This window comes from Aythya ferina (genome assembly GCF_964211825.1).
Source record: "Aythya ferina genome assembly, chromosome: 3".
Taxonomy (NCBI): Eukaryota; Metazoa; Chordata; class Aves; order Anseriformes; family Anatidae; genus Aythya; species Aythya ferina.
In genome coordinates, this window is record NC_140298.1 from 64,139,869 (window position 1) to 64,164,219 (window position 24,351).

The 24,351-nt window shown below is 35.3% G+C and overlaps 1 long non-coding RNA gene across 1 annotated transcript in view; it reads right to left on the reverse strand.

Moving 5' to 3' along the window:
- Positions 1-6,998: 6,998 nt before the first annotated feature.
- Positions 6,999-24,351, reverse strand: part of LOC311433715 — a 690,320-nt gene continuing 672,967 nt past the window's right edge. The window contains exon 2 of the long non-coding RNA XR_014690917.1: positions 6,999-7,860. This is a non-coding gene — a long non-coding RNA (uncharacterized lncRNA). The remainder of the gene's footprint in view (positions 7,861-24,351) is intronic.

A 24,351-nucleotide genomic window follows, 5' to 3' on the forward strand; every position in this document is an offset into this window, starting at 1 on the left:
ATAAAAGCAATTGTGGATAATCAAGTTATCCACAAGGAGGATTGTAAATAGTAGTAGTAACCAATCAGGACAAACACATACCATATGAACTTTGTTCTGAAATTTAATTAAAAATTACAAAAATATTTTCTAAATTATGTCCTAGATCAGAATGTCACATCAGACAATTTGCAATATTTCCTTGCAAAATGTTCCTGTAATTCTAGGTGTGCACAAGATCTTATATAACGAGTGTTCATGCAGTTATCTTGAAAATTCTTGTGGTGTTTTGGAATCATCCAGACATGGACCAAAAAAAAAAAAAAAAAAGTTGCGTAAGTGACCATGAAAAAACAAAAAAAAGTCATCTGGAAGAATATTAAGCATAGAAAATTGTTGAGTTTCTCTTAATAGTTCATGATTTGTCCCATTTCTTCAAAACAAAGAAATTAAATTCATAGAACCATCAGTATAAAAAGGTATTCTAGCCAAAGCTTTGGTATGTGCTGTTTAACTTCAAAAAGAAAATAAATAATGTTTGACAGAACCCTGCTGTATTTCAATCCCTTTTTTTTTTTTTTTTTTTTTTTTTTTTTTTCCCTTTAGCTATATATCACCAGGTCATTTGAACCAAACTGTGGGATATTTTGAAACCTAAAGAGAAATTGATTTCTATTGTTTGACGGAAAGCACAATTTTACAAGGATACCCAGTGACTCATCCTATCACTTCACTGGATGTACATCTAAAACACGATTGATTCTGACACATCCATTATCAAAGTTATTGGTGACACAGTCCTACGAATAAAAAACAGAAGCTATTTGTTGATAGTCACATTAAAATACTTTTTAAAAGAGTATGAGTTCAGTCCATGAAATTGACTTCTTTCCTGATGATTATCAGGTAATGAGCAAGTGTTGCCTCGTAATAAGACACATTATTTTATACTGCCTTGTTAAACAGAAACTTTTATTTGATCATGGACACCATTAGCTGATATGTCTTATTAGTTATAATGAGGAGCTTTATATTATACAGTTTATTATACATTTATACAGTTATAGAGAGTTTAGTCCTGACTAGAAGAATACATACTGCAACAATAGTGTTTTTTTGTTGTTGTTATTGTTTTGTTGTTGTTGTTTTTTTCCTTTTATCTGCTGTTGAGCTGTTGGTGATTTCACTTAAAATGTGTATACTGCATTGTTTTTCTCATCTGGAATGTAGTTATAAGGACAAAGCTAGTCACATCAGAGGATTTATCTGTCTTCCACCATTCTTTATGTAGTTCCTGCATCTTCTCTCATGTGCAGTCTTTCCAAAGATTAAAGAACTGGTGAAGCCAGCTCCATCTATTTTCACTACATTACCACACTATCACATTTTTTTTTCTTTCTTACTTTTTATCTTTTTGAAAACTATAGAAAGAGAATACAATAAAAAGTAAAGATAATGTGTAACTCAGGTGCTATCAAAAAGACTGATTTTCCAGAAAGTAATAGCAATGTTGGAATCAGTTGATTGTGCAAATTTGTACCTCCATATTATATTATGTTTTTTACTTCCCTGTAACTCTCTAATCTGAAAACATATACTTACTCTTGCCCTACACTCAGAATGGAGTTCTACTTTACATAAGAAACTCTCTTTTGTTCCCTAAACATGTACAATGCCCAGTACAATAAGGTTCTTGTCCCTAGACTAGGCTTGAAAATAATAGTGAGCAAGATTAACAGTATGATGTCAGGGTGATGGAAATTGTATCATGTCTACTTTCCATCAGAAAAGCACTAAACGACTAAAGGATTAGTGTTCTACACACTCTAGATTATGCATAACTGAAATCACAGTAGTACTCTTTGAAGCTAAGGGATTCTTACCATAGAATTAACATGCACAACACACGAACAGGAGCATTTTCGCTTTGTCAAAGGGTATAAAATGAAGATCATATGGACTGTCAATTTAACAGAGGAGTGATTTTTTTTTTTTTTTTTACTTCTCCATAGGACTTAACAGATCCATTTGATTATTAAAAAGCTGAAGATTCAAATATCCTTTCTGTGACCTTCAAAGAGCCTGTCTATCTCTCCTTTTGCACATGATCCACTGAGATCAATTTTCAAAATCCTCTGAATGTCAAAAAAACTTCAGGCTCTTTTTCCAGGCAAAGAGGCTGTGACAGAAGGTAAAAAGGAGCACCCTAGGAAGGTAATTCAGTTATGTGCAAAGAACCACTTTATCTTTCTGAAAAGCCGATAAGATTCCTAGCAGGAGAGGACCACATACTCAACCAGCCTTATGGGCATATGCAAGATCTCATACCACCAGAAAACATCTTGATGAAGTGGAATGTGATGTTCTGATAATTAAAACAACATTTTAATTAAAATACATTCCTTCAGGTATAAACCATTTTTATGTGAAAACCCCTGGAATGTGCCTGGTTGGGTTTTATTTTTTGTTGCTACCACCTTCCCTTCCCTTCCCTTCCCTTCCCTTCCCTTCCCTTCCCTTCCCTTCCCTTCCCTTCCCTTCCCTTCCCTTCCCTTCCCTTCCCTTCCCTTCCCTTCCCTTCCCTTCCCTTCCCTTCCCTTCCCTTCCCTTCCCTTCCCTTCCCTTCCCTTCCCTTCCCTTCCCTTCCCTTCCCTTCCCTTCCCTTCCCTTCCCTTCCCTTCCCTTCCCTTCCCTTCCCTTCCCTTCCCTTCCCTTCCCTTCCCTTCCCTTCCCTTCCCTTCCCTTCCCTTCCCTTCCCTTCCCTTCCCTTCTCTTATAGTTAATTATAGGTGTAGTGCAAATATACAATATATTAAGTTGATTCTGGACACATCAGTACTCACATAGAATCTTGTAGGATTCTCTTTCAGAGCTTTATGAAATTTTCCAGATCATGAAGTCTTAAATAACATTTTTATTTTATTTTTTTTTTTAGTATGAAAATCTCTTGAGTACAGAACTTTTGTGTAACCATTTTTACCTTGGTAGGATTTTTGTCTGATTTTTTTTTTTTTTTTTCACAGAACCACGACAACCGCTGATCCATCAACAACTTCCTAGATGTCTTTTCATCCTCCTTAAATTTAGAGTATTTATACCTTACTTTGTACACACAGCTTAGATATCCTGGTTCTTAGTGAAAAATTCCCAACAACATAATTATTATTTTATGGAAAAAATATGAAGACAAGTAAGCATATCTCCATACATTAGGTCTCTCCAAAGTTTATAGGGCTGATTCAATGTAAAGTTATGTTGTCAGGAGTAAGTTTGTTTCAAAGTTTATTATGTTTGGGGGAAAAGAATGGAGGCCTTTTGAAAAGGCAGGTGCACACACCAAAGGTATTAAACAGATGGCCATTATTTAGCTTGTACCTCGGGATACATTATGCAGGGTAGAGCTAAACAATGAAAAGAAGTGATTGTCCCACTATACTCAATATTGGTGTGACCTCACTTTGAGTACTGTGTTGTGGGTTCCACAATACAAGAAGAATGTTAATAGCATTAAAATGTCTCCAAAATAGGGCAACAAAGATGGTGAAAGGTCTAGAGAGCATACTTGTGAGGCAAAGCTTTTTTTTTTTTTTTTTTTTTTTTTTTTTTTTTTTCAGCTCGGAGGAGAGGAAACTAAGGGGTGACATCATTGCTGTCCACAATTTCCTCATGAGGGGTATATGAAGGAAATTTCTGATCTCTTCTCTCTGGTGACAATAGGATGCAAGGGACTGGTTTAATGCTTTGTTACAGAAGGTTCAGATTGTCCATTAGCAAAAAGTTTTCACTGAGAGAGTGGCTAGGCACTGAAACAGCCTGCCTAGAGAAGTGGCCATGGCACCAAGCCTGTTGGAGTTCAAGAAGCATTTTGACAATGTTATTAGATATGTGGTTCGTTTTTTAGGTAGTTCTGTGTGGAGTCAGAAGTTGGACTTGATGATCTTTGTGGGCTCCTTCCAACTCAGGATATTCTACAGTTCTGCGGTTCTAACATTCAAAATTATACATTCAAATTCTTTGGAAGAAAAAAGAGTAAAGAAATCTCTTCTTCCCAATGTCTCAATACCATTTCATGTTTCATTGATTTTGTTACTGCTCATTTTTGACCTCAGGGATGATGTCTTCAGTAGTGAGCCACTTTCTTCCTTCCTACATACAAAAGAAAATAAATAACTAAAATAAAACAAAACTTGTAGTTCCACAATCATTTCCATGATTTCCAGTGTTTTCTTTTCCCATTTAAGTTTTTTCAAGACAAGCAGAGTAAAGTTCTTGTCTTTTCTCCAGAAAACATTTTTTTTTTCTTCTATCCAGCTACCTATTTGCACAAATCTTGTGGAATCTTGCTCTATTTGAGACATCTACATCTAAGTGAAGCTGTCAAATCAAGCATTATTGTTGAAAAATAGATCTCTGTATATTTGCACATGAACATACATGTGAATGCAGATTCAACATATGGTGTCAGTAACTAGATCTACTTGGAAAACAATCAAATTCAGATTTCTAAAATAAACTTTAATAACTATTATTAATAATAAATAGTAATTAATAACTATATGTTTTGAGGTTTTTGCTAGAGAGATATTTGATCACTGGAGAATATGTCATATAAGCACGAGGAGAGAGAGCACATAAAAGAGAGAAAAACATCTATCAAAACAAGGGTTAATTGAAAAAAAAATAAATAAAAGAAAACAAAAAATGTAGTTAAACAGAACAATGGCAACAAAACACCTTATATGCAGAAGCACAACTTAGTGTAGAAGCAAAATCTATTTCTATAAACAACTATCTATAATCACATAAAATTGAGATGCCATTATTCCTATTATACAAAGAACAAATGAGAATAGAAAGCAGTATTAGTCTCATAGAGCTCAATTCTTAATGAAGTCCTCACCCAAATAACTGAGCTTCTCCATCTCTTCTTACTTTCTCATTTCTCAGCATAGCCTTAAAAACTATCTGACAATATCATATGCAAAACATTTGTCTCCTGCCTGTTCCCCGTAAGAGCAACATGAAACAGAATACATCATCTCCTAGGTAAGAAAATTATAATATATAATATACATATATAAAACATATATATTATATATTATACATTATACTATAATATATTATATTATAATAAATATAAATATAAATATTATATATAATATGCATATTTAAATTATATATTTAAATTATATATTTAAATTATATATTATAATTCATATATATTCTAAGATAACATGAAAAGTATCAAGTAAAATCACAGAATCATAGAAACATTAAGGTTGGAAAAGAACTCTGAGATCATCTGGTCCAACCATCCCACTACCACCAATGTTCCTTAACACCACTAAACCCTGTTCCTAAGCACCTTTTCTTAAACACCCCCAGAGATGGTGACTCTACCATGTTCCTGGGCAACCCATTCCAATACCTGAATTCTATTCTTTTATTCCCCAAAAGAATTGTCTATTTTTTCTACATCAGAAATGAGTCAATCCTTATTTTTGCATTGAATTGAACCTGAGAGTGACAGCATGAGCATTTATAAATAGTGGACTGATGTACAGTATTTTTGATGGATGTAATAATAAAAGGAAATAGGTTTCCCTGCCTTGTTAAAGAATAATCAGCATTATTCCTCAAGACTGCTAGAGAAATTGGGAGATTTTCTCAGTGATGCTATTTGATTATTGTTATTATTTTTTAACCTTCTTCAAGGTACCATATTACAATCACAACATCACTGAGTTTGCATTTACATGCTCGAAAGATGCTTAAAATAGCTAATTAGATATAGATAACAACCTATGGAAATGCAGAAACAGGGATAGATATGAAAATTTTCAGAATGAAAATTAGCTTGAAAAACACCACAAGTCAGAACTATATGGTGCTGCAGCATCAGTTCAGTCAGACGTCTATAAAATCATATACTGAAGATACAGTACAGCTATACCATTCATCTGTGATTTTGGTGACTTTATCTACTTTGAGTTTGGAAGCTAGGTTGTAGATACTTCTATCTCTGTGTTTCTAGATTAAGTTCAGATAATTTTGTTCTTGTCCCACTCTGTGGTACATCAGAGATGGTGAAATAGATATAGAAATAGTAGATGATGCCAGTGTCTAACAAAGTTTTAATTCTCTCACTTAATACAGACACACACTACTACCCAAAATCTGAGGGTAGACATTAAGACATGGTATATGATGGCAGCATTACTTTCCAAATCCTCCAAGCACCAGTATGAACTCTTCAGATAAGGGTTAAAACAAATAGATTGTGCTGGGTTAGGGAAAAGATATTGTCTTTATATGTTTGAACACAAAGGAAAGTTCAGTTTCCAGTGCTGCCACTCCTTGCTTTTCATGTGTTTGAAAACTTGACTACAGTGTCTCAGGGTTGAGAAATGAGTAATACTTTTTCTGTTGTAAAACACAAGACAACTTTAGAATTATGTGCTCTGGCAAATGGGGGTTACTGTGGAAAGCAGAAAAGGAGCTTGGTGCAGGGGGAGAGAGCAATGATGCATCATTGCTGTCTATTCTTACCTGAGACATTCGATACAACTACCAAGGGGGCTGAACAGACGGTTATGGAACCATAATGATATGTGGCAGGCTGCCTTTTCCCTCACATTTCTGCTTTATGAAAAGCAAATTTTTATTACTTATTTATTTATTTATTGGAATTACACCTTTAATTACCACTGGGTACAGTGGTAAATTGGACCACTTACATGTATATACAAGTATGTGAGTACTAAGCCAAATTCATCACTGTGGTCCACCTTTGCAAAACACCAGTAATGTAAAGCAGGCCAGTGTCCGGCCTTCTGTAGTGGGTTTACGTGGCAAGGTTTTGGTAGCAGGGGGCCATAGGGGTGGTTTCTGTGAGAAAGATCTAGAAGCTGCCCCATATTTGGGAAGGGCCCCATTGTTCTCCAGAGCTGAGCCAATAAGCGATGTTGTTTTGTGCCTCTGTGAGAGCATATTTAAGACAGGGAAAAAAATGCTGCGCCACACAGCAGCCGGGAGAGTGAAGGGAGTGAGAAACAGCCTTGCACATGCCAAGGTCAGTGTAGAAGGAGGGGGAGAGGTGCTCCAGGCACCGGAGCAGAAGTCCCCTGGGGCCTGTGGTGAGGACCATGGTGAAGCAGGATGTCCCCCTGCAGCCCATGGAGTACCACGGTGGATCAGGGTTCCATGCTGCAGCCTGTGGAGGAGACCACGGTGGAGCAGGTGGCCCTGCACCGACGGAGGCTGCCGTCTGTGGAAGACCCCTGCCAGAGCAGATTCCGGGCCGGACCTGTAGCCTGTGGAGAGGAGACCACGGTGGAGCAGGTGACCTGGCAGGAGTTGCTGCCCGTAGGGGAGCCAGGTTGGAGCAGTTTTCTCTGAAGGGATGGACCCCGTGGTACGGACCCATATCTGGAGCAGTTCTGGTAGAGCTGCTGCCTGTGGGAAGCCCACGCCGGATCAGTTCATCAAGGACTGCATCCCATGGGTGGGACCCCACAGCACAGGGGACGAGAGTGACCGAGAAGGAGCGGCAGAGAAGTGCTGTAGACTGACCATAACCCCCATTCCCCCATTCCCCTGCGCTGCTCGGGGGGAGGAGGTGGAAGAGGGTGGATGGGGGGGGAAGGTGCTTTTGATTTCTTTCCTTTGTTTCTCACTTCTCTAGCTTGTTAGTAATGAGCAATAAATCTTACTATCTTCTTATGCTGAGTCTGTTTTGCCCGTTACAATAATTATTGCGTGATTTTCTCATCCTTATCTCAACCCTTGAGCCCTTTTCACATATTTTCTCCCCATTCCTCTTTGAGGAGGGGGAGTGAAAGAGCGGCTGTGGTGGAGCTCGGCTGCCCACTCGAGCGGAACCTTCCCAGCCAACTAAGGTAGTTTTACAGTGCATTTCCACACAGCAGTAGCTCACAGCAAAGATCAGCGAATCCTGTATATTGCACACTGTGTTAATTCACTATAATGTGGAAATAATTTCTAAAACTTAGTACAAGGAAACTAGAAATGAAAATAAACTCTATTGTTAAATAAATAGTATGTTATAAACAAACGAATACAATTATGTGTTACAAAGAAAACAGAAATTTAGTACTGGTTCAGTCTACTAATCTTTTTTTTTCTTTTTTTTCTTTTTTTTTTTCCAGTCTATAATTTCCCCATTTCTACGTAGAACATATAACAGTTGTTTATAGCTTGCTTATTGGCATGTTCATTCCATCCTCTAAAGCCAAGAAATAACTAAATTAAATTATGCATTCTTGGCATATATTATTATTATTATTATTATTACTATTATTATTATTATTTAAGATGAATGCAGGATGCACCATCCTTCTCCTTTATTTACTTCTTAGAATATTCTAAAACTAAATAAAAACATTTTGTTTTGTTTTATTTTCTATTTCTGGAATGAATTTACCGTAAACAAAACAAGAACATATTTTCACATCTTCTTATGCCAAGGGACATGATGACACATTGCTTTAGAGATGAATCTGTCAAACTACATGAAGTGACATGATACAATGTGACATGTTGATGAACAGTGTGACACAAAGAACATATTTCAATATATCATTCAAGGCAGAATTAGAACAAGGGAAGTCCCAGATTAAAAAGAATGCAAATATTTAGATTTTAGTTTTATTTCTTCTTTCTAGAAACTCTAGAGACTGCCTAAAAAATATGTCCCCAAACAGTAACACTGTACTTGCTAATGTCTTGTTAGTCACATGGGAAACAATTGTTTTCTTAATATGAATTACTAGGTTAGCTACCCACCATATCAGGTAGGTAGGAAAGAGTAGGAGAATTATTTATTTATTTATTTTTAAGGTTATTGAATCTTATTCTGGCTCCGTGTGGTACCAAGTTGTTAATAATGTAGGCAATAAGAAAAGGTGAATTTATCTCAAGAGAAAATTACAAAGAATTTGTAACTAGCTGACAACTGTTTTTTATAAGAAAACACATTTGTATAGCAGTTACTATATTGGATTGTTATGATATGTATAGGAGTTTGGATGCAGAAGGAGGACAATATTGGCTACTCAAACAAAAAGGTCTATTCCCTTCTAAATTACTTGAACTGTGCTCATGTGTTGTAAGCAAGTCCAAAGTTATAATAGGAGTGAAAAAAATATATATATTATATAATGCAATGTTAAGAAAATAAGTCTTTCTCATGTTTATTTATTTATCTAGTAGGTTTCATAGCTAAACAATACAGTTGCAGGATGGAATTGTAACACACCTTGAGAGGAAACTAAAATGAATTCAGATAGAATTGAAAGGAAAAAAAAAAAAATAGAAATAATGGAAAATATCGGAATTTTGTCTTAAAAGTTGTGAAAGACAATGTTCTTATCTCAGTGCTGACAGGACTTTAAGATAAGAAAAAGAATAGGGAACAAATTACGATATATTCTCATGCTCATGAAGAATGTTTGGCCCCACATGTAAACCTGCAAGTCACTTCTTCATTTGTGCGTAACTCCCCAGGGATCAAAGCCAGTCTTTATGGATATTTTTCAAACTTCTCCTATATATGTAATGGGATAATGAAGGATGATGGAAATCAGGTCACTGACAGCTCAGAAATGCTGAAATCTGCCTGTATGTGATTAGTCTTTGTACTAAGGCCAAATCCAAGTGTTGATGTTGTCCCAGAGGAACCCTGCCATTTGCCTTCATTAGTTTCAAACTGAATTTTCCTCTGTAACTGATTCAGTTTAATAATGCAGACATACTAGAAACTAAAAGAGACCACACAGCAAACTTTAAGGTCCTTATAATAAGGACCAATGCAATCATATGCAATCATATCAAGCCTTTGTGATACACTGCTGAAGATATGGAGGTTACATCCATTGTAAATCACTGGTTACACAATACGTGGAAAAGAAATAACTTTTTTTTTTACTTTTTTTTTTTTTCTTCTCCCTTTTTTTCACCTTTTTTAAATGTCTTTTCCGTAGTTTCTGTTGCAGGCAAGGTGCCTTGGACTGTGTTCTCAAATCAAAAAACTTTAAAAAAAAAAAATGATGTGATCCTCCTACTTAAATTTACTCCATAGAAATGAAATCCTATCCCTGTGGAAACTATTGGCAATTTTTCACTGAGGACATAATTTTGTATGTGGCTAGAAAAAAAGAAAGAAGAGAAGAGGAGAGGAGAGGAGAGGAGAGGAGAGGAGAGGAGAGGAGAGGAGAGGAGAGGAGAGGAGAGGAGAGGAGAGGAGAGGAGAGGAGAGGAGAGGAGAGGAGAGGAGAGGAGAGGAGAGGAGAGGAGAGGAGAGGAGAGGAGAGGAGAGGAGAGGAGAGGAGAGGAGAGGAGAGGAGAGGAGAGGAGAGGAGAAGGAAGGAAGGAAGGAAGGAAGGAAGGAAGGAAGGAAGGAAGGAAGGAAGGAAGGAAGGAAGGAAGGAAGGAAGGAAGGAAGGAAGGAAGGAAGGAAGGAAGGAAGGAAGGAAGGAAGGAGGGAAGGAAGGAAGGAAGGAAGGAAGGAAGAAAAAGTGCTTCTGAAGAGGTTTATTTCAGACTACTGCACTTATTTCAGTTGTTTTTACAGTCCTAAATATTCACTCAATTCACTAACAGTTTATTCTGCTCTCTTCATTTGCATAACCTTATTAAACAAAATTCAGTTTTAGAGTACCACTATACCATCCATAAATAAATTCTGTTTTCCAATTATTAAACTTATAGGGTCAATTTAAATACAATTGTAAGTGATACAAGTTAGCAAATAATTTAATTCATTCTATAAATTGGAGTGAAATCAGTGAACAGCATGTGAAATGGTGGTAGCTTTGAAGAATAGTTTATTATCAATAATTATGGTGCCTCTGATGAGTACTTTGACTTTTACACATCCCTATAATTTAAATGATTTAGATGTATAGAAAGTGGAGAAATGAAACAAGAGCTTCAGCCTCGTTGGAGAAGTAAAAAAAAAAAAAAAAAAAAAAAAAAAAAGCAAAACCAAAAACAAAACAAACTAAAAAAAAAAAAAAAACACAGACTAAAAAAAAACACACACGCACAAAACAGTAGAACAAAACCTCTATTTCTCAAAAGAGCAGCTAGATAACCTGCATTTTAGAGCCATCAACTCTACCAACATTTAAAAGACATGAGGGTGATAGCAAAAATAATGTGATAAAACAATTCACAACTAATATCAGGAAAAATGAAATTTCAAAGTTGCTGTCATTCTGTTGACTGAGTTGATGAACTGAGTTGATATAAGGCTTTTTAAAGCTGTGATTGGCCTGCCAGCATGGATTTGTGTACTCATGCTGAGGGCCCCTCTAATAGCCCAGAGGTAGCAGGTGGCTGCTGACTTACAGAGTCTTGCATCTATTTTATTATTTGCTGGCTCTTTTATCCCTGACAGATTCAAACACAAATAAATTCAGTCAAGAACCTTTGCCTTTCTATGATTCCATTTGGTACCTGTAGCCAGCTGCAGCACATTTCTGAAATAGCCTAACAACAACCTCATTGATGTGGCTAGAAGTAAACAAGATGTTTTATATCCTGAGTGCTGTTACCTGGGCATCTGAAACATGGAAGAAAATAAATGTAACTTCTTTGTGGGAAAAAATAGTGCACTCTAAGACAGAGACCTTAGCTAAACTTTAATTGAAAGTCAAAGGGTGAAAAATAAAACAATGTATTGTTTTGAATAAAAGAGGAACCGTGGCATTTTGAAAACTATACACAAAATCAATGGAAAAAGATATAGTGATGTGGCTTCTCAAAGTGGGCACACTTTCAGAGTATTTCTGAGTTTCCATGTTCTTCACAATGAACAGGATGAAAGTGGATTTTGATCACTGTAACCATTAACCCAAACAGTGGTGAAAAGTACTGCATCCAGGTCTGAGGTATAGATCTGTTAGAGTGGGTCCAGAGGAGGGCCATGAGGACGATCAGGGGGCTGGAACACCTCTCTTTTGAAGAAAGGCTGAGAGATCTTCAGCCTAAAGAAGAGAAGGCTCTGAGGTGACCTCATTGCAGACTTTCAGTAGTTAAAGGAGGCTCATAAAAAAGATGGGGAGCAACATTTTGCTCAATAAGATAATAAAAAGACAAGGGGGAATGGTTTTGAACTAAAAGAGGAGATATTTAGATTAGAGGTTAGGAAGAAATTCCTCACTCAGAGGGTGGTGAGGCACTGGAACAAGTTGCCCAGAGAGGTCATGGATGCCCCATCCCTGGAGATGTTCAAGACCAGGTTGGATGAAACCCTAGTCAACCTGATGTAGTGGGTGGCATCCCTTCCCATGGCAGGGTGGTTGGAACTAGATGATCTTTAATGTCTCTTCCAACCCGATCCATTATATGATTCTTTGATTCTATCATTTTCACATATAACCTCACTAATAACAAAGGCTTGGGAATAGCAGGACTGCTTATACTCCTTTGCACTTCTGTCAAATCTAAATATCTTCCTAAGCAGAGAGGAACAGCAACAGGTAGCGGAAAAACAGACAGTTGGATTTTGTGTCACTTCTTTTGGATGAGAAAGTTCCTTTCTCTATTTAGACATTTTTTGATTTGTTTCTCAAAAATTAAAACACCAAAACTGACATATAATATTGGCAATGCAGTGCAGCTAAACAGGCTTACATGAACAAAAACAACCATTTGAGAAATACATGAAGAAGTAGGATTTAATAAGTTAAATAAGACAAGACTCGGAACGGATACGATAAGGCCTTCAAATTTATTAAAGACTGTTTTGAAGAAGCAATTAGCTTGTTTTACCTATCTACAATGAAGGAAAACAAAATAAAAAGTATATGACTTTCAAAAAGAAAGATTTAATTTGGACAACGATAGGGGAGGAGGAGAAGGAGAAGGAGTGGGAGATTATTGATACTGAATGTCATAAGAACATTAAGAGAAAATTTCGAACAAGTGAGACCAAATGTGTCAGTCTAGAAAAGGATAAACTAATCTGTAGTGGTTCTTGTAAACACAATTATGCTAAAATATCCATTGTTCTGTTTAGTCCTCAAACAATTTTAGGTGTTTTGTATCTACACAATTAGCTATATAGGGATGCTGGATGGGAAAAGGGAGAAGAGGGATATTTCAGCATTTCGATTTAAGTGACGGGTTCAAATTCCTAGACTTGAGCAGCTTTGGGTTTCAGATTAACATCCGCAAAAAGGAGATGGGAAATCTGTATCTCACAGGAGTAGAGTGCACATCAAATCTCTTCAGTAGTGTGATTTCACTAGATGTTAAAAAAAACTAATAATCTTGGATGGCCTAGAAATGAAGTGTTTAATAAATGAGTCATATCCTTGACTTCTATATTACTCTGTTTAACCCAAGTAAGTAATGTAACCAAATTAATTTATTTAATGTTTCCACAGACATCTTGGAAAATTATATTTGCTATCTGCTCTAAAATGAATGTAGTTTATATCTGTTGGTCACTTTCAATAGGATAAATTCAGAGTGATGTGATGTCCTACATACATCTGTCTATTCATAGAAAGGTAGAGTTGGTATTTGTGTGATGAGAGAAATTCTGAACATTCATCCTATAACAAATTCAAACATGGTTCAATTTACATTTGCCTTTTGTTTTTTGTTTTTTTTTTCAAAAAAAATGGGTTCCAACATCATAAAAATTTAAACTACAATGATCAGGAGCAATGAATTTTATAGGCATACTTTACAATAAATGTTTCTAAGTATAAACACATCTTCACACAAGCATTTTTTCCAGTTCCTTTTTCATTGAAAAAGTAATCACATCAACATTGTATCAAGACCTTTGGTTATTAAATTACATTTCATTTGATGTAATAGCTTAAGTTACATCACTGGATGAAATTTCATGTTTCTGAGGGAAAGATATTTGGAAGGTTTGCTGGTGACATTCTGCAGGTCTTCCAGGTAGACACATCTCTCAAATCAAATTCAGTGCTGCAGGTCCACTTGTAATTGAAAAGATTGTATATTACATAGATCTTCCGTATGATTACACATATCTTTTCCTGTATTGCTATAGCTATAATGAAGCTTTTCAGAAGAGGAAGCTTTCCATGCATGCAAAAAGGATGAAACAATGTTGTTAGTACCTGCAAAGGCTACATTCAGCCTGTTTGTATACAAATGGTACACAGATATTATTTGTCAGAGTCTTGTGGTTCTCCACCCTTTGAACCTCCCAAAGAAGTTTGCTACATCTGATACTATTAAATATTTAGAGCTGAAAAGGAAATTACACTTAAAAAACACTACTTGAATTGAAAATACAGGTTTCAAGTTGTTCAGTAGAAAAGCCAGACACTATGAGTCAGACAATGTGTGCAATGCTTTAATTTCTCTAATAAGACAGCATAATGGCCTATTATTGTTTTTGTATGCCACATTACTGTGCTCTTTGAACAAATTTTCTGTCAAAATTTCTTTTAGCCTCTGTATATTACATTTGTATTGACCCTAGGCTCTTTCAAAACATTATGTTGAAGTGTTGCACTAAAAGAATTCAAAGCCAGTTGAAGCCTTCCAGTAAACACATAGTTATTCTTCTGTCCATCGGAGGTATTATATGGAAGTTTATGACTATGTATATGTATATGTATGTGTGTATCTATAGTTGTACTTTTATATGTATATATGAATGTATATACACACTGACAGATAAACTATAGAAATCAAAATACTTATTAGAAACATTTTATTCTCTCTATAAATACATATTAAGAATCCACAGGAATGCAGATGGATTAATTAGATCAAAACTAACCTCTGAATCTGATAGTCCTTACACATTCTAGAGTCTGCTTCTTGTTTAGAGGAGTCTCCTGATCCACTTCGATTAATGGATACAACAAAGCTTGGGTGGATGCATGTTCAGTTTGAGCACACATACAAATAATTTACATGTGAATGTACTGTTAGCTATGTACCATGAAGACTAATAGAAGGCCCTAAGATAACACTGAGACAATTCTTGTCCAGGTATTGAAAAAGGCTCTGAGATGTGGCAGTTATAGCATGGGGAATGATCTTACAGGATTGCTGAGAACATTCAGGGCAATGGAGTTTAAACATCCCTATCATGAGTGAATATGTCCTTTCATTAATTCCATTTTAAAACTTCTCAGATCTGCCCCACGTTCTAACACTTCTATTCAGATAGTCTCCAAGGTCTGTTGTTCTCCTGAGGTTAGGAAGTACTTCTTAATTTTAATGTAAAATTTATGCATAGATGCTTTCTAATTGTTTATTCTTATGCACATATTAGCTTTCAACTCAAAAAGCTTTTCATATTTCCTTGTCTGCTTTTGTCCTGAAATGTCTACTGTCTGAAGTCACATCCCCTCTTAGTCTTTGTTTTGCTAGGTTAAGAAAAGCATAAGTTTGCAGTCCCCTCTCAAGATGTGACCTTTCCTTCTTCTACTCATAATAAATAACTCTTTTTTTTTTTTTTTTTTTTTTTTTTTTTCCAAATTGACTTTAGTCTATATTTAGTTCAAACATGTTTATCTCCAGAATGTATGACCAGAACTGTGTATATTGTTTGAAGAGACCTGCAATATCTTCTGCAATGATAGACATTTCTCTATTTCTTTACAGGAAATTATCTTATTGAGTAGTTTCCTCGTGCAAGGAAACTTGGTCTTTTCAAACACTATTATGGAATAATTTTTTACTTTGTGTGTTCAAAATATGAAATTTCAGGCAGAAAATGAACTCACACACTTTAAGCAGTTATTAGTGATCTTGGTGATGCAAAAAAAGGAGAAACTATTGTGTCTTTCCTAAAACAATTTATTAAATCACTTAAAAACTGTTTTGGGACATTCAGGACATTGTGAAACAAAGGTGTGACATGAATTATGATGAGTGGAAGACAACTACTAATTATAGGTATGAACAATAAAGGTAGGAACTGATGACTGATTGAAATGCGTAACCAATTGCAGCACGTAGAAAACCAATAATGGAATGAAGCAGAGAGGTATGACAAGATTGTGCATTTATATAAAATAACAATTACACAATGCAGAGTTTTAAAACCCTTTCAAATAATCATGAATACAAATACACAAAGCAGTCAAACAGTTGCTGTTTGAAACATTTAAGTCAGAAAAGGAAAATGTGCTGTCGATAATTTGGAGGAAATTGTGCTTCATATTTTTGTGTACCATGATAAAAATTGAAAACTGGGTGGGCATCATGGGGCATTGCTGGTATTTCAGCTTCTTTTCATCACATTTTCTCTGTTGCTACCTTCTTCTCTCCCACCATTTTTTGAAGACACAAAATAAAAAAGGAAGAAAAATGGAAGTGGAAAATATTTTGATATTTTACTTAATTATTTTTACTATAAAATGAAGATGTATTTTAATGAGAAATACAAATACGTATTACTGCTACATACATATAATATAAATAATGAACGTATATAATGAAGATATATATTTCCTTTTATTTTCCTGAACATATACCTGCTCAATTTTCCATCCATATTTCTTAATTCTATCCATATTTCTTAATTTTCATCCATAATTCTTAATTGCATGGAGTACAAAGTCTGATACTATTTTCTATTTTTCTCTTTAAAACCAAAACATAATAATAATAATAATAATAATAATAATAATAATAATAGTAATAATAATAATAAATAAAATCCAAACAAAAAACAAGCAAACAACCAACCAGAAAACATAAAATGTTTCTGGACCTCGAATTAGATTTCTGACCTTCAGACTAATCTTTGATTTCTTTTACTGATGAGCCACTCAGTGGGTCCAGGACCCAGTTGTGCTATGAATTTTACAAACACGAACATAAAAAGAGTTCCTGATTGAGTAAATCAACAGGAAAATTGTGACGAAAAAAAAAAGTACTTGCAGGTGCAGGAGGAGGATGGGAGGTTTACTGAACAAAAAAATGCAAAGAAATTGAAACATTTCTGGTCAGAGTGAAGGGAGAAGTGGATCACATTGCTGAGAAGACTTTATATAGGCAGCAAAAAGAATTGGTAATGATGAAACTTTAGAAGTACAGTAAAATGATTTTTTTTTTTTTTTTTGGGGGGGGGGGGCAGGTGGGAGCAGGGAGGGAAAGAATAGGGACCACTAAGCTGCAGAGTTCATTACAGAATCACAAAATCACAGAATTGTAGGGATTGGAAGGGACTTCAAGAGATCATTGGGTCCAACCCCTCTGGCAAAGCAGGTTCCCTAGAGCAGGTAAAAAAACTATAGTTAAGTATAGGTAAAAAACATAGTGCAATGTGAAAACATACTTTCCAGAAAATGTAGTAATGCCAAGTGGAGGTGGGATCAGACATATCAATAGTAAATGAGAAAGGCTGAGCAGACACACACTCCAAAGAACCTTGGGTGTAAAAATAAGTAATCTCAATTTGGTGTGATAGAAAGAGAATTAATCGAAAGATGCATATAGAAGACTGTCATTATCAAAGCAATGAACTATGAAAATGATATTTTGCTGAAGCACTTTGAGTATGATGAGAACCTGAATGAAAGCTTTATTAGCGCATGGAAAAAGATACACCTTGTATTAAGTAGAAAATGTGCTGCAACTTGGCTGTAGCCTCAGTCTGATGATACAGAAAAATGATGGAGTGAAACATATCATTCAGGTTTGTGTCTCACATAATTAAAGCTTTCAGTGATGAGGGATAGGTTGATGATGTTCAGAGAAATTTTGAAATGAGGAAAAGGAAAAAAAAACAGATATTTAGAATAAAAATAAATTAAACTTTATTTTTGCCATCTTGAGCTGGTATTTCAAAAAGTTACCCACTAATAAAGGAGACAGGCCAGGACTTTGTTCAAACAGGAGGAGACAAATCTTTATAACTGAGCTAAATCCACCAGTGGTGATCTGACTAAAGGCGAAAGGTGAAACAGTGTTTGTGAGTTCTTCTGCTTGATGATCAGGTGTAGATCAAAAAGAAAATCATGTTGTAATTTGTGGGGGACATTCTTAAGAAAGAGCAGAGGAGAAACAAACAAACAAAAATGTGTGTTTGGAAGTCCGGATTAGTTTTGTTATTGTTGTTTTCTGAAGGTTAACATAAAATCACTCTGAAAGAAATTTGTAGGTGTACAGATGCCAGAATGACTGCAAAATCTAAAAATATCTGGCTCATGTAGTCAAATTAACCCATATATCTTTGACTGAATGAAATGTTTTCATAAGACAAATGTCATTGAAGTCAAAGTAATGTACTCACATATGGAAGATGATATATTGGATTATTTTTTTTTTTTTCCGAGACATGATGGACATGCAGGATGCATGCAGGATGTTTGAGTGGAGCTGTGGGGGGGAAAAAAAAAAAAAAAAGTAATTATATGTTGTAATCTGCCAGGATTTAGAAAGGTAACAGTTCTGGTATATAATGCTGGTAAGACCTGCAGTACAGTTTTTGTATAGTTTTGGCATCTGTGTTTTCAAGAAATGTTGATAGACACTGTTCTTGATTTCTCAGAAATAGAATGGGAAATGACACTCTATAATTATTCTCCTTGTTAAAATGATTGAAATTAAAGATGTTTGATTTGGTTTTGATTTTGAACCTTCTTTGAGCTGGAGGTTTGTTTAGACAATCTCTCGAGTCTTTCCCAACATAGCTGATAATTTTTCAAGTCCTTCCCAACATAGCTTACTCTGTGACTCTATGATAGTAGTATTTGCTTAAAATAATGAGAGCAAGTTGCATAACAGAAACTATTTGGAAAAAAAAAAAAAAAATCTTCATTTTTCACATGAAGGGAACTAGAAACCAGAAAATAAGAAAAAGAAGAAACAGAAAATGAAAAGTCTGGAAAGAGAAGTATTGGATTCTCTGTCTCTTGATGTCTTCATTTCAAAGTTGCTTGTCTTCTGGGTAGTGTCCTTCAGATAAACACAAGTTGTTGATTTTTTATATATATATATATATATTTTTTTTTCAGACATATACTAGTGACTGGACTCCATGCAATGATAAGTACATAAAATGGAGTGTCCTCTGGTTTGGAGGGTGCCAAAGTAAGTGAATTATTTGTCCATTCTGGCTTTTTATTCTATGAATCTGTGAATCATATTAGTGGTGCTTGGAGTCTATTTTTATTTTATTTTATTTTATTTTATTTTATTTTATTTTATTTTATTTTATTTTATTTTATTTTATTTTATTTTATTTTATTTTATTTTATTTTATTTTATTTTATTTTATTTTATTTTATTTTATTTGTGTATGAATTGTTCCTTCATCATAACAGTTTTGTTTTTATTATCCTTCATCTAAAACAATTCTCTATCAAGTGACAAATCTCCCAAGGGAAATATCACAGTCTTATGATTGTATTTGATGGCACTAAATGTGTGAGAAGACCCAGTTCCCAGATGAGTTACTCAGATATAAGGATTAAGAATCGAATGAGGCCTTTCCTTTGATTTTGAGATCACAAGTGACTTTAGAAGCAAGTGTGTTACAACTAATGGAGTGTGAAAAAAAAACTTTCCAGTCTCAGAGATCTTTATATTATTTCATAATACATATTGGAATCGCACACTAGCTAATTATTTCTTTCCACAGACAAATAAAGGTGTGAAGAAAGGGCTATAGATTTTTTTTTCTTATTATTAGTAGTAGTATTTTGCTTTCCTGAGCAGTTTTATCAAGAACAAACAGAAGATTAAAAATAAAATATCCATGTCTCAGATGGTTCATGTTAAATTTTCAGGATTGGGGTTTCAAAGCTGCCTAAGGGATTTGAGCTCCCATTTTCTATTAATTTTAAAACAAATTGTCAACTAAACTTCCATTTTTAAGGAAGGTTGTATTTTAATATGAACATAAAAGTACCACCTTTTCTAAATGTCTTTGTCAAATATAACCACTATCTTATCTTTCTTATTCTTTATGTTTTGTCACATAATGCCTTGCTAATGTGCGAAATACCTTTGTCGTTACCTTAGCCTCCTTGAGTCTAGTTAATAATTAGCTGATTTCAGTACTTTCTTACCAGTTTTTAAGTAATTTTAAAATGGTGACATTTAAAGGGCTTTATGTGCAAAATAACATAAAACAACTCGAGGTGTTTGAGAATTGCTTTTTTAGGACCAGAAATATCTGTGAGTTCTAAATGTAAAACTATTAACTGGATGATTCTTTATCCCTGACATGAGCTGTCATCCACAGCCCAGCCGCTGCCCATTCATCCCTCTGTGGGAACCACAGTCTTAAGAAGATTACACTACACAAAAAACAATCAGCTTGGATAGAGGACAAACTAGAAGAGAGTCCATTAAACCTTTCACATCATTACAAGCCTCATTGTTTTGCAGATGAGCAACATAAAGTAGAACATATGTGTGAGGCCTCTTACTGACTCTCTGGACACAAGGGATTTCAACTATCTGAACCTAGTTGATTGCTGGTAAATGAATAAATAACCTTGAGGTAATCCTTCCCTTTTCCTGGAAAGGTGCCCTGCTTAAATACCAGATAATGAAAAAAGATTCAGATTTATTTTATCATATTTCTGGTACTCGGTTTTCATAATACATTATCTTGTAATTGTTATGGTCACTGCTTTTTGCCATCTGCTCATAATAGAAGGTGAAACTGGCATTTTGGAGGTTATATTATTAAACAGAGGGGAAAAATAGTCTTGAAGCACTATCTAATTCAAGGCACAGGCCACCTCTAGGAAAAAATATTTTTCATAGGGACCTGGAGTTCTGAAGTTAATCTATGTCCATAGCTGTATGTCACAACTAGTGGATAAAAGGTGATTTATTCAAAATTTAACTGGTTGGTTTATCTTTGTAATGTGCTCCTACAAAAACTATTTTTCATTTTCTGTGCTGTGTGACCATTAATCATATTTCACTTATGCATATTTAATAGTAATTTTCATGTGGTGATTTTTCTAGCATTATTTTCCTCAAATGTCAAAATGCTGACTTGTTTATTTGATTTTTGAGCTATTACAATAACGGTAAAGAGCTCTAATCCTAGATTGGAATATCAGTACACTTGCATTTAAGGTGTCTCATTTAAATAGAAGTTATATATATGCAATTAATAGCTTGCTTAGCTAATCATTAGTGTTAGCACTTCTCCTCAAAGAAAAAGTTGGAACAACAGAAAAGTAAGTATTACTCAGTTTGGACACTGAAAAATATCTGAAAAGCTCTCACTTTTTCACTTTTTTTTTTTTTTTTTCATTTTATGTTATTTTCACAAAGGGTTACATAATATTTTTCCACTTTGGGGTGAACTGAGCAACTAAAATTAGTCATTAGTCACAAATCAATGTATTCTTGATGTGCTCCCATGTGGAGGACGTTGATGTGTATAATTTTTCATTTACATTATTATCGTTTTCATTAAAAAAAACAACACATAATGATTTGTTAATAGCATTTTTACACACATGTATTAACCTGTTGCACTAGTAAAGATACTAATTATTATTTTTTATTCATATCTTAAAGTTATATAACCCTGTTTCCTGAAGGATGACAAAATGTTACGTGCTGCTAGGTTTTTCTCTGTATCTTCTCAGGTTTGAATGAGGATAACCCAGATTTGAATTTAATCCTAACTGATTTAGGTTCTCTTAATGCACCTCTCTGTGTTTAATATGAATAATCTGTAATAATCTCTAAGAGAATCATAGAATCATAAAATGTGCCAATCTGGAAGGGTCCCACAAGTATCACCGAGTCCAGCTCCTGGCTCCACACAGGAATACCCCAAAATCATAAGTCTGAGATGGTTCTCCAAATGCTTAACCTCCAACTGGACTGGGGCCATGGCTACTTCCCTGGGGAGCCTGTTTCAGTGCTCCACAGACATCTTGGTGAAGAAACTTTTCCCAATATACATCCTCAACCTCCCCTGACACAGCTTCATGCTGTTCCCTCAGGTCCTACCAGTTACCACTGAGAGAGAAAAGATCAGTTGCTCATCCTCCAGTCCCCATCATGAGGAATCTTTAGGCCACAATGAGGTCACCCCCCAATCTCCTCTAGGCTTAACAAACCAAGTGACCTCAGCTGTTCCTTGTAAATCTTGCCCCTAGACCTTTCACCATCTTTGTTGCCTTCCTTTGGAGACTCTAATAGCTTTATGTCCTTCTTGCACTGAGGAGCCTCAGACTGCAAACTGTCCTCAAGGTGAGTCCACACCAGAGCAGAGCAGAGTGGGGGCAATCACTTCCCTTGATCGGCTAGCAATGCCATGGATAATGAACTCCAGTCTATAACTGGCACTGTTGTCTGCTAGGTCATACTGTTGACTCATGTTCATCTTGCTGTTAACTAAATCCCTCATATCCCTTTCTACTGTCTCCAGTCTCTCATTCCCCAGCCTGTACCTCTGTCCAGGAATATGCTGTCCCAGCTGCAAAATCTGGCGCATGCTCTTGTTAACTTTCACACAGTTGTTATAACCAGCACTCTAATCAATCAAGATCTCTGTGCAATACCTCTCTTGAGGAAGTCAACAGGTCCTCCTAATTTAGTATGGTCTGCAAGCTTACTTAGAATGGATATGAATCCTGCTTCCAGATTATCTACTAAAACATTAAAGAGAACTTGACCTAAAATTGAACCCTGGGGAACCCTGTTGATGAGTATGGTCACCTTGTCACCTGATGTAGCCCCATTTACTATAACCCTAGGAGCTTGACTCATCAGCCAATTGTTCATCCATTGTATTGTGTACCTGTTCCGCTATATACTGGACATTTTGTCCAGAAAGATGTGACAAAGAGTACAAAAAGCTTTGACAGATTCCTCCAAAATCACATCTACTGGCTTCCCTTGGTCAACAAGATGGGTAACTTCATTGTAAAAGAAAATTAAATTATTTAAGCAGGACTTTCCCCTCATGAACCCTTGTTGACTACATTGCCTTTCAAGGTGTTTTTTTTTTTTGGTTGGTTGGGTTTTTTTTGTTTGTTTGTTTGTTTTTTTTTTTTTTTTAACTCCCAAAATAATCTTCTACATAATTTTTCCAGACACTGTAGTGAGAGGACATTTGCCAGTTTCTAGCTGAATGGGACTTCTCCAGATTTTTAATATGAGCTAAGAATAATTGAAAGAAGTCTTGCTATGACATAAGCCAGATCTTTCATTTCCCTTGGATGAATCTCATTGGGCCCATAGACATATTTGTATTCAGCTAGAACAGCAAATCCTGAACAAGTTCAGAATCATCTGGGTGTTTTTGATTCTTTCAGAGGTGGTCTTTCAGCTCAGGGCTCCAGGGATCCCAGGGCTTATCACTGGTGTTGAAGACAGAGGCAAAGAAGACATTAAATTTCTTTCCTTTATCTATGTCCCTATTTTTGAGGTGACTATCCTCATTGAGTAATGGATGTTCCTTAGTTCTTCGATCACATACTTACAAAATTCCTCTTGTTTTTGTTCCACACAGTACTGCATGAGTTATCTCCCTAAACTGGCAAACAGCATCTCTGTAGTCCTCCCAAGTTCCCTGACCTCACTTTCAATGTCCATAAAATTTCATTTACTGCTTAAGTTCTAGAATAAGATCTACTCTCAACCAAGCCAGCCTCATGCTCCCGTGCTTGATTTCCAATTGTTTTGGAATTGTTTACTCCTGCAATTTCAACAGATGGTTCTGAAAAAGTGATCAACACCGATGTACCCCGATACTGTCAAAAGCAAATTCCCATAAGACCTTACTAAGTGGTTCTCTGAGCAGCCTGCAATCTTTTATCCCCAAGTCTATAATAATAATAATAATAATAATAATAATGATAATAAATTATAATATAATACAATATAATATAATTATTATTTATTTATTATTATTTATATACTACTACTAATAATAATAATAATAATAATTTCTGTCAGATTTTTTCTATAACTAAAGATTTGACACTTAACGATTTCATGATCAGTGTGGCCAGGGCAGCTGACAACCACCACCTCACTCATGAAACCCTCTCTGTTCACAACAAATCTCCATAATTTTTCCAGACGCTGTAGTGAGACTGACAAACCTGTAATTGCCAGGGTCTTCTTTCTTTCTCTTCTGGAAAATTGGAACAACATTTACTAGCTTGCACAAAGACCTCTGCTGATAAAAATTGATTCAGGATCATGGACTTCCTATGAACTAAATGACATGTGAACGAGGCTCATTTTTTCTATAGGTTTAGCCAAAGGGAAAGAAAAGACTTTCACTGAGTATGCATTTGAAATTCTTCACAGCTGGGGAGGTTTTACATACCCACTTATTAGTTTACCTTACTTATTTAGCCTAAATCTCAGGAGGTAATAGTGAGTAAAACTGGGAATTCTGAC